Source organism: Schistocerca serialis, chromosome 5 (genome assembly GCF_023864345.2).
Source record: "Schistocerca serialis cubense isolate TAMUIC-IGC-003099 chromosome 5, iqSchSeri2.2, whole genome shotgun sequence".
In the NCBI taxonomy this organism is placed as follows: Eukaryota; Metazoa; Arthropoda; class Insecta; order Orthoptera; family Acrididae; genus Schistocerca; species Schistocerca serialis.
This window is the reverse complement of record NC_064642.1, coordinates 73,407,088-73,421,447: the sequence shown is the minus strand read 5'-3', so window position 1 is coordinate 73,421,447 and position 14,360 is coordinate 73,407,088. Positions and strand designations below refer to the sequence as shown.

At 46.0% G+C, this 14,360-nt stretch overlaps 1 protein-coding gene and 1 non-coding gene across 5 annotated transcripts in view; both read left to right on the top strand.

Annotated features, from left to right (window-relative positions):
- The window catches only part of LOC126481601 (dual specificity tyrosine-phosphorylation-regulated kinase 4), a 647,996-nt gene that overhangs the window by 323,632 nt on the left and 310,004 nt on the right, over positions 1–14,360 (top strand). The gene's annotated exons all lie outside the window — the stretch shown is intronic.
- On the top strand, positions 5,795–5,869 carry Trnat-ugu (transfer RNA threonine (anticodon UGU)). The gene has a single exon. It is a non-coding gene; the product is annotated as a tRNA-Thr (tRNA).

Below are 14,360 nucleotides of genomic sequence, written 5' to 3'. Positions count from 1 at the left end.
GACCATCCGGGCCGCCATACGCTGATGCCGTTTTTCGGGGTGCACTCAGCCTCGTGATGCCAAATGAGAAGCCACTCGACCAAATAGTAGCGGCTCCAGTCAAAGAAAACCATCATAACGACGGTGAGAACGGTGTTCTGACCACACGCCCCTCCTATCCGCATCCTCAGCTGAGGGTGACACGGCGGTCGGATGGTACCGGTTGGCCACATCTGGCCTGATGACGTAGTGCTGCTTTAAGTCACATTAATGTGACCATCTGTCAAAAGCCTGAATAATCACTTTCTACAGCGCAAACCACTGCGAGAAGTGCAGCAAGAGAGTTGGTGAGGTTCTGGAAGATACCGGTAGGGATATGAAGCCATGCCGACTTCAGTGCCGTGCCCAGCTGCACTAGGTTTGATTGAGGATTCACGGAGCAAACAGCCGGTTGAGGTGGTCCCATAGTTTCTCAGCTGGTTATAAATCCGGGCAGTTTGGTTGCCTGGGGAGTACAGTATATTCGTCCTGGTGCTCTTCGAAACAGGCGCGTACAATGCGAGCTGTGTCACGCTTTACATTGTGCTGCTGGTAGATGCCATCGTGCCGAGGAAAAACAAATTCCGTGTAGGGGTGGGCATGGTCCCCAGAGATAGATGCATACTTGCGTTGACCTACTGTATCTTCCAGAATGACGAGGTCAACCAGGGAATGCCAGGAAAACATTCCCCAGGCCACAATGCAGGCAGGGTGTATGCTTTCAGACTTTGCACGCTGGACAAGCCAACGGCCATTCTTCCCATGGATCATAAAACATGATTCATCTGAAAAGGCCACCTCTCGCCACTCTGTGGACGTCCAGTTGGGGTATTGGCGTGCAAATTCTAATCTTCTTCGACGACGAACAGCAGTCAGCATGGGTCTGTGAACCAGGAGTCTGCTGCAGAAGAGCATAGGCAGCAACGTTTCTGAACGGCCACTGAGGAGACACTGTTGGTAGTCCCTTGGTTCATCTGCGCGGTCAGTTGCTCAACAGTTGCTCCGTACATTCTTCCCTTCTCTTTCCCTAATACTGATTTTACATCATCGTCCCATTTCATATCGCTTCTTAGAAGGCCTACTACCTTTCTAAATACGAGTACAACGTGACATGCTGAATATCCTCACCACTAATCCCATAATCAGATGCAGTCGGGTTCTGCGTCTTTGTTATAGACGTTATCTTATATTTATCCACTTTCATTACATGGAAATTTTGTCCAAGTCTTCCTCGTCCAACGGCGATAGTGTCCCATGGACAGTATCGGGGTCAGCGAACAATCTTATGGTATTGCTGCTGCTGCCTGTAAATCTTTTACGTATACTGAGAAAATTGAAGATTCTAGTTCGTTCCCATGGGACACACCAGAAGCAATCATCTTTCGTCATAAATTTCAATCGTTTTTATCGCTTTATAATGCAATAACAACTGGATGATAGCCGATTTCGGCTGGCTGGCAACGTTTTCGTGAGTACAGAAACACAAAATATTCTGATACCAGAAGTTAAGTTTTCATACATTAACAAATTAAAGAAACTATCAAGTCATTGGTACAAATTAAAGTATCATTGAATATCCCTTTTTAAAAGCCTAATGAACTCATAAATACACAAACCTTTTTCAACAGCTTCTCTCACAGACTCAAACAGCATACGTATCGCATACGTTTCTTTGTCCACCCTCTCTCCATTCATCTCCTCCTCCTTCCTCTCCGCTCTTTCTTTCCCCAACTCTCTGTCTATGCCCTCCTCCACCCTCTCTCTGTTCATCTCCTCCTCTTCCCCCCTGTCCCTGCTCAGCTGTGCCGATCCGCACATACACCACCTGGACTGCCTTCGAAAACTACCCTCACAACATGCATGTCATGCAGAGCAGCCTAGATGTCAGGGGCTACCAAACTTTTTCACTCTCACCCCCACTCTCTTCCACCTCTCTCCATCCATCTCTTACTCCGACTTTTGTCTATCTCCTCGTCTGCTCTCTGCTCAGTCATGCATATCCGCACCTATGCTCCTTGGGATGCATACCTGCACAAGTTTCATGTTATGCACGGAAGCCTAGATATCAGGAGTTATCAACCCTTTTCACACACACACACACACATACATACACACATACAGTTTTATATATGTACATGGTTTACAGATTCGATAGGTCAAAGAACGTACGCCAATTGGAGTATAGTAATCTGCCTCTACCTCAGTTGCAGATGAGTGGATATAGTAACAAGCCATGCTCGGTCCTATAAGATTTCAAGGGGTTTCTGTATACAGTTCTTTTCTACACTCTGGAAATGCGACACTTTCACGAAATAAATCCTCTTTAAAGCAGTGTGTTACCGCACTTGTAAACGCTTTCTGGCGTTGTTTTTAGACATCTATATTGGAGAATACTTGTCTGTCGTTTCAAAATCACAGTGACCCTGAATGATTGCTACACTACACTGCACCGCACGATGTTTTGGGAGATTATTGCGTTGCGCGCTGCAACATTACTGCGCTGGCTAATAAATGGGAGGAAGGGGAATTGACTGTTATGGTGGGCCAAACCTCTGAGAATGGAGCTGTGTTTTGGAAAGGAAAAGAAACGTGAATATCCCCGCTTCTTTACGCAACCTACTTCCGTGGGAGCCAGGGCACACATAAGTTGCAGGTTGTTTATATGTTACGTATACTCCAAGCACAAACACAACGCTACAGTAAACTTTGTCTTCCGATACATCGTCGATATCTTTAGAACACATGTTCGTTGTCGAAGTCCCCATTCGGGGTCTTCTACATCTTCCGAATTTGTTTACCCTCACAGAACTGTGAGACTAGACACCAAAGTTATTTCTAAGCTGGGAGGACTTGGGAGCCATTACATACGCGACGTATGCGGCGGATGCCCTTCGTAGTAAACTATGACGTCAAGAAAAGTTTTATTTCAGGATGTAACTATTGAAATTATTATTACGCTTGGAAACGATTACGATAGCCTCCAATTTCGAAGTCTCTAATGCACGTTAGTGCGAAGAAGCTCGACAGAGCGGTGACCCATTCCAATCCCAGTGGTGGAAGTAATTTTCGTCTCAGGGGAGTGTTCAGAGTGAAATTCCTGATATCGCATCGAAGCATGTGCGCAGTGTCTCGTGGGGTGTAGGCATGAGACACTTGACATGTATCTGGCGGTTAATTAATTTCATCCATCGTAAATGACGTTTTTTGGAAGTCTGCAACGGCGTCAATAATTATTTAAATAATTAAGTACTTCACCAGTTACATCTCTTTTCACGTGCAGCACGACATGTTTCAGGAATCTGTTTCCATTTTCACGTACTTTAGGACCTTACATAGATATTGATGGTAATGTCTGTGTATTTATGTTGCTCTGTCTCTCGTTCCCTGATTTTTTTTTCCCTTGAGTTACTGTGCCTCATCCGTCGCGCAGTAACTGACACATACGCAACACATCGTTAAATGATGACATAGCACTGAGACCAGTTAGGTCTATGGCCCTATTCATATATTTGAAAGGAGCTCTGGTTTTCTTTTTTTTTTTTTTTTCTTTCCTACCATGAACAACAGAATGCGGCACTGCCACAAATCGCAGCCGTCCATGCAACACAGTTACACATCAGACATATCGTTCACAGGATAGCAAATTAAAACCGCCATTCCCTGGAGAACCACGCGCAGCGCGTGTCGCTACCTCAGTAATTAGTACATGGATTCTATCAGTTGGTCGTTTCGAGTAGCTTCCAAAACTTAACTGACATGCTCACGCATGCATGATGGGAAGGATGGCATGGCCGTTATCCGGAAAGTAACTGAATAAAATCCCATTACTTCGCAAACACAAAAGCGAATTACAACTATAATACTGTACAACTACATCTTCCGCAAGTAAAATATCTCACACTGTTAACAAAGATTTTCGCTTACTTTGTAGATACCTGAAGCTGGTAACGATACCTGATCGTGATACTTCCTCCCCACGAACTGCCGTTAGGATAATGATTAATGACTGAGCGATGTGACGCAGTTGTTAACAAACTGGATTCCTTTTCTATAGAATGAGCGGGTTTGTTTCAACAAAGCCCCAACCGACTTTGATTCCCCCGTTATGCAACTGCTCTTGTGCACCGTCGTTAATGTACTCGACGTCGAACACATGTTAAACTTTATCTTTCTTTCCGCTTATGCGGGATGATGTCAAGCTACTCTCCCTACGCATCTTCTGTTGACAAATCGATTCAATATTTTTTAATTATCGTGCCGACATTTTTTCTCAGTTCAAATCTTTTTCTGCACGTACACGAATACGTATTTATAGAAAAGATGAAACTGACTTAGTAAACATATCAGTCGCCAAAATTTCGTTGGAAGAATTCCGATTTACATCTAAAATTCTGGCTGTGGTAACTACGTTGTTTGTCATCGTCATCTGGGTTTTGTTAGTGTAACAGGAGCCGTGTTTGCAAATTAAACTGTGTGGATTTGATTTCGCCTATCAAACAAAAACTGATCTAGAATGAGATTTTCACTCTGCAGCGGAGTGTGCGCTGATATGAAAGTTCCTGGCAGATTAAAACTGTGTGCCCGACCGAGACTCGAACTCGGGACCTTTGCCTTTCGCGGGCAAGGCAAAGGTCCCGAGTTCGAGTCTCGGTCGGGCACACAGTTTTAATCTGCCAGGAAGTTTCATATCAGCGCACACTCCGCTGCAGAGTGAAAATCTCATTCTGGAAACATCCCCCAGGCTGTGGCTAAGCCATGTCTCCGCAATATCCTTTCTTTCAGGAGTGCTAGTTCTGCAAGGTTCGCAGGAGAGCTTCTGTAAAGTTTGGAAGGCAGGAGACGAGGTACTGGCAGAAGTAAAGCTGTGAGTACTGGGCGTGAGTCGTGCTTCGGTAGCTCAGATGGTAGAGCACTTGCCCGCGAAAGGCAAAGGTTCCGATTTCGAGTCTCGGTCGGGCACACAGTTTTAATCTGCCAGGAAGTTTCAAAAACTGATCTTTTCATTTCTCAAACTGGTTTCAGCACATTTGTCCAATTATTAGGGGGCTATGTTTTTTTCGTGTCTTATTGTCGAGGAGCTTGGGTTCTGTATAGAGCCTTCTTTAAATTATCAGTTTTTCTCATATTCTTGTCCTCGCCTGTATACTTCTGCGAGAAAAGGCATAACCACAGCACATGTTTTCAGATGAACGACACTCGCGATTTCAAACGTCAAACTTCACAAAACACTTAGGCTGAACATACTGTGTGTAACAGGTGTAAGGGGACATATTTTTATAGGTAGTACCTAATATGTACACTCGTCTTCCTCTGCGTCCAATAGAGTTCCCAAAAGCATGTCACAAAGTTTAGGACACGATGTTTTCTGCACGGTCCTAACGCCTGTCAGACTAACTTCGGTACCTGTCCTGCTGCCTCAGTCACCATTAAAAATATCTGTACTTATAGCAGTTACACCGTGTATACATTGCGTTTTGTAGCTTTTGGCATTTTGATATGTGAGTGTTGTTCATTTAAAAACATACTGTTTTTCTCTTACTAGCATTGAAGGTTTGCTCTTGTCACGTGTACTTGGAGGTACTAACCAACCTAAAATATACTATTCATAAGAGCTGAAATTATTAGTCTGCAAAAAAACGTAAATACTGATGTAATGTTATGAAGATAGTAACTGTTCCGAAAAACAGATACCAATGATGACCATGCAGCTTTTCTAGAAAGAAATAACAATAAATCGAAACTCTCAGCGGCCAACAGGTGCTGTTGATGTACCTGTGCCCTCGGTGGCTCAGATGGATAGAGCGCCTGCCATGTAAGCAGGAGATCCCGGGTTCGAGTCCCGCTCGGGGCACACTTTTTCAGCTGTCCCAATTGAGGTAGATCAACAGCACTTGTTCGCAGCTGAGGGTTTCGATTAATTATCATTTTTTTGATGTAATGTTGTTCAGTACACTGTCCTCAGTCACTGTGGTGTCACCGCCAGACACCACACTTGCTAGGTGGTAGCCTTTAAATCGGCCGCGGTCCGTTTGTATACGTCGGACCCGCGTGTCGCCACTATCAGTGATTGCAGACCGAGCGCCGCCACAAGGCAGCTCTAGTCTAGAGAGACTCCCTAGCACTCGCCCCAGTTGTACAGCCGACTTTGCTAGCGATGGTTCACTGTCTACATACGCTCTCATTTGCAGAGACGGCAGTTTAGCATAGCCTTCAGCTACGTCATTTTCTACGACCTAGCAAGGCGCCATATTCAGTTACTATAAGTACTGTCTTCAAGAATGTATTCTGAACAGATAATATTGTGAATCATGTACCTTCAAGAGCGACGTTCATCATTAATGGATTAAAGTTAAGTATCTCCCAAACTAATTTCGTCCGCTTTCTGAATTCTCATTCCTTGTCATGTCCCAGACCTCACGTCAGTATAGTTCTTCCCGCCTCACGCCAGCCTGCATGAGCTAAAACGCGTGCAATTCTGCCGCCACTCGTAACACGGTGTTGGCTCTTCTGCCAACACAAAAGTCACGAACACAAAAGTCACCATTAGAAATACCTGAACTTATAACAGTTACACCGTGTATACATTGCGTTTTGTAGCTTTCGGCATTTTGATATGTGCGTGTTGTTCATTTAAAAACATATACTGTTTTTCTCTGCCTATTTCTGAAAGATAGCAGCACAGATATGTGGATAACAACTGTGAGAAAAAGTAAGGCAAGTTATACGATAATCTGGTACGATCCGTACCAGATCGGGTTGACAGAGGAGATAGAGAAGATCCAAAGAAGAGCGGCGCGTTTCGTCACAGGGTTATTTGGTAACCGTGATAGCGTTACGGAGATGTTTAACAAACTCAAGTGGCAGACTCAACAAGAGAGGCGCTCTGCATCGCGGTGTAGCTTGCTCGCCAGGTTTCGAGAGGGTGCGTTTCTGGATGAGGTATCGAATATATTGCTTCCCCCTACTTATACCTCCCGAGGAGATCACGAATGTAAAATTAGAGAGATTCGAGCGCGCACGGAGGCTTTCAGACAGTCGTTCTTCCCGCGAACCATACGCGACTGGAACAGGAAAGGGAGGTAATGACAGTGGCAGGTAAAGTGCCCTCCGCCACACACCGTTGGGTGGCTTGCGGAGTATAAATGTAGATGTAGATGTAGATGTAAATATGGCCCTACAAAACATGAAATTCAAGAGAATAAGAAATTAAAAAAAGCATGACCCCGAGATGATGGCAATAATGTGCTGCAACATATTTAGGCAGTAAAAGGATCAGTTGTTTACATAATAGGCGGAATCAAATTCCCTTAACTTGTAGACGCTGACAAAGGTCACAGGCATCTCTTCATGCTCGGTTCTGATACAAGGCTTGGCAGCATCGTAATGAAGCTGCATCAAGAGCGGCGCAGCAGCTGTGTTTTGCCCCCAGAAGATACTGATATATTTCTTTTTTCTTCATAACCGTAACACGAGGAATTATTCCGTTAAGGTCAAGAGACTGGTACGTCTGTATTATGGTGCTTAGTGGCCACCACAGCCCGCCAGTGTGGGCGTCCTATGGCCCTGCTGGGAACAAAAGAGGGCTGGGGCGTGGCAGCACTGGTCACGTGCCGCATCCTCTCCCTTCCCCCCCCCCCCCCCCCCCCCTTTCCCGGTGACAACCTGTATCGCGCCTGCTCACCGCTAGCTGGCCTACTTGCCTGCTGATACCACTCTACACACAAAGCCCGCCACATCCGCACACACAGTGGATCGCTACTTCCTTCACACGGGCTGTCTGTCTGTCTATGTCTTCAGAGTGCGCGCCTACAACGGACGTACTGTTCGCTCATACGAAGCGTTAGTGAGAGCCCAAAAGCAAAATCGTACGAGGTTTCTTTCAGAGGCGCTATCCAATAAGGAGGAATGTCAGACACCTATGCCGGCCGTTGCGCCCGTGCGCTTCTAGGCGCTTCAGTCCGGAACCGCGCTGCTGCTACGGTCGCAGGTTCGAATCCTGCATGGGCATGGATGCGTGCGCTGTCCTTAGGTTAGTTAGGTTTAAGTAGTTCTAAGTTCTAGGGGACTGATGACCTCAGATGTTACGTCCCATAGTGCTCAGAGCCATTTGAACCATTTTTCAGGCACTTATGAACAACCATCGCAGTTTACCATCGTTAAATGTGGAAATACGTCTGTCTTCAAATTTGGGAGTTAATAAGTACATTCGAGCCCTGTATCTAGCCACAAGCTGACAAAACTAATAGCACTTACAATTCGGATCGTTTGAAATTTCCATCCTAACAACATGCGGAATACCGGAAGAGAAATGATATTGGGTTGACGACTTCCTAACAAACATAATTTCGTATATCGTTATTAGAAGGGAAACACCAACAAAAGGGTAAATAGAGTCCACCGAAGGAGATTGATAGGGCGTTTAGTGTTGACGACAGATACAAAACATTTATTACAGAAACAGGCATAGAGCCATAGTACTTTAAAAAAATGAACACACTCACAAATTAAAGCGTCGAACGTTGCAAAACGCAATGTCGAAGTTTGTGCAGTGTGTTTTGCGAAGTTTGACTTTTTAACTAGCGAGAGTTGATTGTTTGAAAACATGTACTGTGGCTCTGTATTTTTGCAAAGATATACAGATAAGGACAACAATTATGGGGATTACTCCCCACTCCCTCCGCAAAAAAAGAAAAGGAATTCACTCTACTTAAATGCACTGATGGTTTAAATGGCTCTAAGCACTATGGGACTTAACATCTGAAGTCATCAGTCCCCTAGACTACTTAAACCTAACTAACCTCACACAGATCCATGCCCGAGGCAGGATTCGAACCTGCGAGCGTAGTAGCAGCGCGGTTCCGGACTGAAGCTAGAACCGGCCACAGCGGCCGGCTTAAATGCACTGAAGATAATAGCTATTCAGTGGCTGAAATCCAGACCTGCACTAAAAATGTGGATTGGATTTGCAACTGATTGGTGAATTCCTTTTCCTTAAAAAAAGTAGTTACTACATTCGCGGTGCACAACGGTTCCAGTGAAATCAAACTTGGTTACAGGAAAAACACATAATTTATACAAGGCCCTGAAAAACCTTCTCGAGAATATAACATGAAAAAATATGACCCACTGGTAACGGCACAAAGGCGCTGAAATAAAGATTAGTTTTTTGTTTGATAGACACAACAAAAATCCCATAATTTTATCTGCAAACACGGCTGCCGTTAGAGGACCAAACGATGATTGTCTACAACAAGGTTACTACCGCACAGAATTTTACAAGCAAATCAGTATGATTTCTAGAAAAATTTTGGCGGCTCATATATTTGCTAAATCAGCTCCATCTATTCTATGAACAGACGGCCGTAGCTCTGCAGTTGTGTGCAGGGAGTTGACTTAGAAATGAAGTAACGTGGCTGGGAAAACAGGCGAAAAGAAGCCGTGTCGAACAACATGGTCAGCGACGCGGCAGTGTAATCAGTCTGAGACGTGCAGTATCCAGAGGTGTCTATCCGGAGCAATTTAAAGCGGAACGACCTCGTAAATCTAGTCAGGCTGAGATTTATCGGAGAATTCTAAAGGATAGCAATTCGTTGCAGCTGGGGACGGCTAACTGAATTTTTCCTGTACTATTTGTTGTTCGTCTGTTGGGGCCCCTTACCTAGTTGGATTAACTGAAAAGATACTGAAGACAGAAACAAGGGCTGTTCCACTCTACACGAGCTTGCTTAGTCAGCGCTAAGGTGTCACAGAAATATTCAGAAAGCTGCAGCGCGAGAAACTACGACAAAGACGTGTGCATGCCGTATAGTTTAACTCACTAAAAGTAGTAGACCCCACGTTTGAACAAAAGTTAAGAAGTCATATTTCTTCCTCCTGGTTACAGCTCGTGTATTTTGGAACTGTAATAACTCGACTGTTTGTACTGATTGTCTTATACACTCCTGGAAATGGAAAAAAGAACACATTGACACCGGTGTGTCAGACCCACCATACATGCTCCGGACACTGCGAGAGGGTGTACAAGCAATGATCACACGCACGGCACAGCGGACACACCAGTAACCGCGGTGTTGGCCGTCGAATGGCGCTAGCTGCGCAGCATTTGTGCACCGCCGCCGTCAGTGTCAGCCAGTTTGCCGTGGCATACGGAGCTCCATCGCAGTCTTTAACACTGGTAGCATGCCGCGACAGCGTGGACGTGAACCGTATGTGCAGTTGACGGACTTTGAGCGAGGGCGTATAGTGGGCATGCGGGAGGCCGGGTGGACGTACCGCCGAATTGCTCAACACGTGGGGCGTGAGGTCTCCACAGTACATCGATGTTGTCGCCAGTGGTCGGTGGAAGGTGCACGTGCCCGTCGACCTGGGACTGGACCGCAGCGACGCACGGATGCACGCCAAGACCGTAGGATCCTACGCAGTGCCGTAGGGGACCGCACCGCCACTTCCCAGCAAATTAGGGACACTGTTGCTCCTGGGGTATCGGCGAGGACCATTCGCAACCGTCTCCATGAAGCTGGGCTACGGTCCCGCACACCGTTAGGCCGTCTTCCGCTCACGCCCCAACATCGTGCAGCCCGCCTCCAGTGGTGTCGCGACAGGCGTGAATGGAGGGACGAATGGAGACGTGTCGTCTTCAGCGATGAGAGTCGCTTCTGCCTTGGTGCCAATGATGGTCGTATGCGTGTTTGGCGCCGTGCAGGTGAGCGCCACAATCAGGACTGCATACGACCGAGGCACACAGGGCCAACACCCGGCATCATGGTGTGGGGAGCGATCTCCTACACTGGCCGTACACCACTGGTGATCGTCGAGGGGACACTGAATAGTGCACGGTACATCCAAACCGTCATCGAACCCATCGTTCTACCATTCCTAGACCGGCAAGGGAACTTGCTGTTCCAACAGGACAATGCACGTCCGCATGTATCCCGTGCCACCCAACGTGCTCTAGAAGGTGTAAGTCAACTACCCTGGCCAGCAAGATCTCCGGATCTGTCCCCCATTGAGCATGTTTGGGACTGGATGAAGCGTCGTCTCACGCGGTCTGCACGTCCAGCACGAACGCTGGTCCAACTGAGGCGCCAGGTGGAAATGGCATGGCAAGCCGTTCCACAGGACTACATCCAGCATCTCTACGATCGTCTCCTTGGGAGAATAGCAGCCTGCATTGCTGCGAAAGGTGGATATACACTGTACTAGTGCCGACATTGTGCATGCTCTGTTGCCTGTGTCTATGTGCCTGTGGTTCTGTCAGTGTGATCATGTGATGTATCTGACCCCAGGAATGTGTCAATAAAGTTTCCCCTTCCTGGGACAATGAATTCACGGTTTTCTTATTTCAATTTCCAGGAGTGTAGTTACAAGAAATGGTTCAAATGGCTCTGAGCACTATGGGACTTAACATCTGAGGTCATCAGTCCCCTAGAACTTAGAACTACTTAAACCTAACTAGACTAAGGACATCACACACATCCATGCCCGAGGCAGGATTCGAACCTGCGACCGTAGCAGTCGCGCGGTTCCGGACTGAGCGCCTAGAACCGCTAGACCACCGCGGCCGGCTGTTACAAGAGCAGATGATGCTACGGTTCGTTAACAATGGTGCTTCGTGGTTAAATGCCGTGTGAGCCGAAGCCGCCCCCAAGTTCACATTGAAATATATTCTTCAGGATTGAGTAACAGAAATTAAATTATTATCATGGAGCTTTCGGATGTTTTCCAGATAGAACTAAATAATGACTGTCAACTTTTTTAAAAAAAATTGGTGATATCGAGAGATTTTTCACAAATAGGTGGTAGCTACGACATGGAACGTCAATTAGCTCCATGGGAGAGGATTTTGGAGTGTAGTTTTTATAGAATACCGCTTGTAGAACCAGCTGTGCCTAAGGTAGTCGTACTTACTTCCACATGACCTTCACTTTACTCTGCTTACAACGAAGGGGAATTAACGGGATGGCTGAACCTGCACTCTGGAATCCCTGTCCCTGCAGTTGTCACTTATACTTTGATACGTCATTAACTGGTATTTCATACTATTGTTTTAATAGTGTTAAGTATAGTTTTCTGTTTCTGGCCTCCGAAGTTCTATCCACCTTAGTAAAAGAGTGTTGAGTTTGCAAGAGTCTGCCTAGAGTGCAACAGAGTAGGGTAATATTAGAGACACCACTAGCAAGTGTTACACGAATGATTAAACGAAGTAAGTAAGCCAAACACGTGTGGCTACTTGCAGCTGCTAACAGTTCCCTTGCTTGCTAACGGCGTTTACTTAATAAAGTGAGTCATTAGAGAGACTGCCACTACTAGAGGTAGTCGCAACGAGTGATTTCGACAGAATTCCCAAAAACAGTATTTTGAAACATAATCGAAGGCGACAAGAAAATTGACCGAACTCTCCTGCACTCTAGAATCGCAGCCTTCTCGAGGATGGCCGGCCGTTGTGGCCGAGCGGTTCTAGGCGCTTCAGTCCGGAACCGCGCTGCTGCTACGGTCACAGGTTCAAATCCTGCCTCGGGCATGGATGTGTGTGATATCCTTAGGTTAGTTAGGTTTAAGTAGTTCTAAGTCTAGGGGACTGATGACCCCAGATGTTAGGTCCCATAGTGCTCAGAGCCATTTAACCATTTCTCCAGTATGGAAACCACGAGCCCTCTAATTTAGGTGATACGCCATATCGGTATCAATGACAAAGTGGCTGAAGATGAACCCGCCGTTTGCTACAGAATCGATTGCAAATAAATAAAACAATAAATAGGGCTGAGTGCATCTAGGAGGCTGGAGGAGCCTAACATCTCTGAGAAATTAGCTTTTGCATCACAAATTGCAAGTATGGGAAAACCGTACCGAGTAGCCATAAGTGCTCACAAGAATATATCGGTATCAATTTATTACAAAAACGCCATACAATGCCTTGCTATGAACAGAAAATGTCTTATCGAAAAATCAGAAATAAGAGAAAGACTGATCTTGCGGAACATTGTAGGCCCAATAAAATAAAATGGCAAATTCAGGAGACGACACAACATGAACTCTATATAGACATCGGAACTTCCAAAAATAAGTTACACGTGTCATCCCGCGCTAAGATCATAGTGCGCAGTAGCAGGGCATTGTCAAAAGAGAGTAAATCTTCTGAATTTCCCACAGAAACAGTTTTGCTACGATACGGATGGAAGGTGCGTCACAGAGTGGGATTGAAATGACGCGGCAAATGGAAAGTACTCCGAAGCTGCAGTACGATGGACAGTACTACCCTTGCAGGCAAACACTTAAACTTTACACAGATTAACAGTGAAATTCTGGCGTTTTATGGGTCAAGTGCAATCTCGTGTCCTGCCAAATTGCTTGTATACAGCTGACAATTTGACCGCAGCCTCACAGACGCTGGTGATTCTAATCGGGGGAAGGAAAGCCATCGACATGACCACAGACAACATTGTACAGGCAATCCAGGAACTGATTCGCAACAATCGCAGATTTCCGGCAATGAGGCTGTTCATAAATGTGGTTCGGTGACCAATGAGCACATTCTTGTCATTGAGGAACTGAACGACCGTTGTTTACAGCGTTGGTGACAGCGTCGAAAGACAGTATCATATGGTTGTGTCGCTTTGAAGTGGAGTGCAACATTCAATAATAGTTAACCTGCCGTAGTAACGTCCACCTCCGTGGCTGAGCGATCAGCATGGACGACATGGGTTCGATTCTCGGTACTGTCAGGGATTTTTACCTTGATTTGAGGATTGGAACGGGATGCTCTCAGTCTCGTGATGCCAACTGAAGAGTGGCTCCAGGTCATGAAAACTGACAACAGCTGGAAGAGAGGTGTGCTGATTATCCGCCTTTCTATACCGCAACCAGTGACGCCATTGGCGAAGGATGACTCGGCGGTCGGTCGGTATCGATGGACGCGCCAGTGCCTGTGGACGGAGTTTACGTTTACGTATGTAGAATATCACCATTCGTAGCAGGAGGGTTGTTTTCTAAGGCCACATTGCCTGTATGAGTTCTACGAAGCTAAGCAATCGCATAGTCTGCTACTCTCTAAGAAAACTAAGAAGGGGTAGTTCGTCAGCGTTGACAAAGATCTAGGAGGGGTGGGGATAACACTGGAGCATATCCATAAAAGCATTCCGCACACGGAAGAAACTCAGACAGCGCCTTGGCTCCCGGGAAAAGCCAAAACAAGTGGCAAAATGTAGACCGAAGCGACAAAGGAACTGCATAGGAAAGGAATGCAGGAATTCATGTCCATACACATTACAAAAATGGATGACCGAATGTATGTATGTATGTATATATATATGTATGTTCCACGTCTCCTTCTGAATCACTGGATA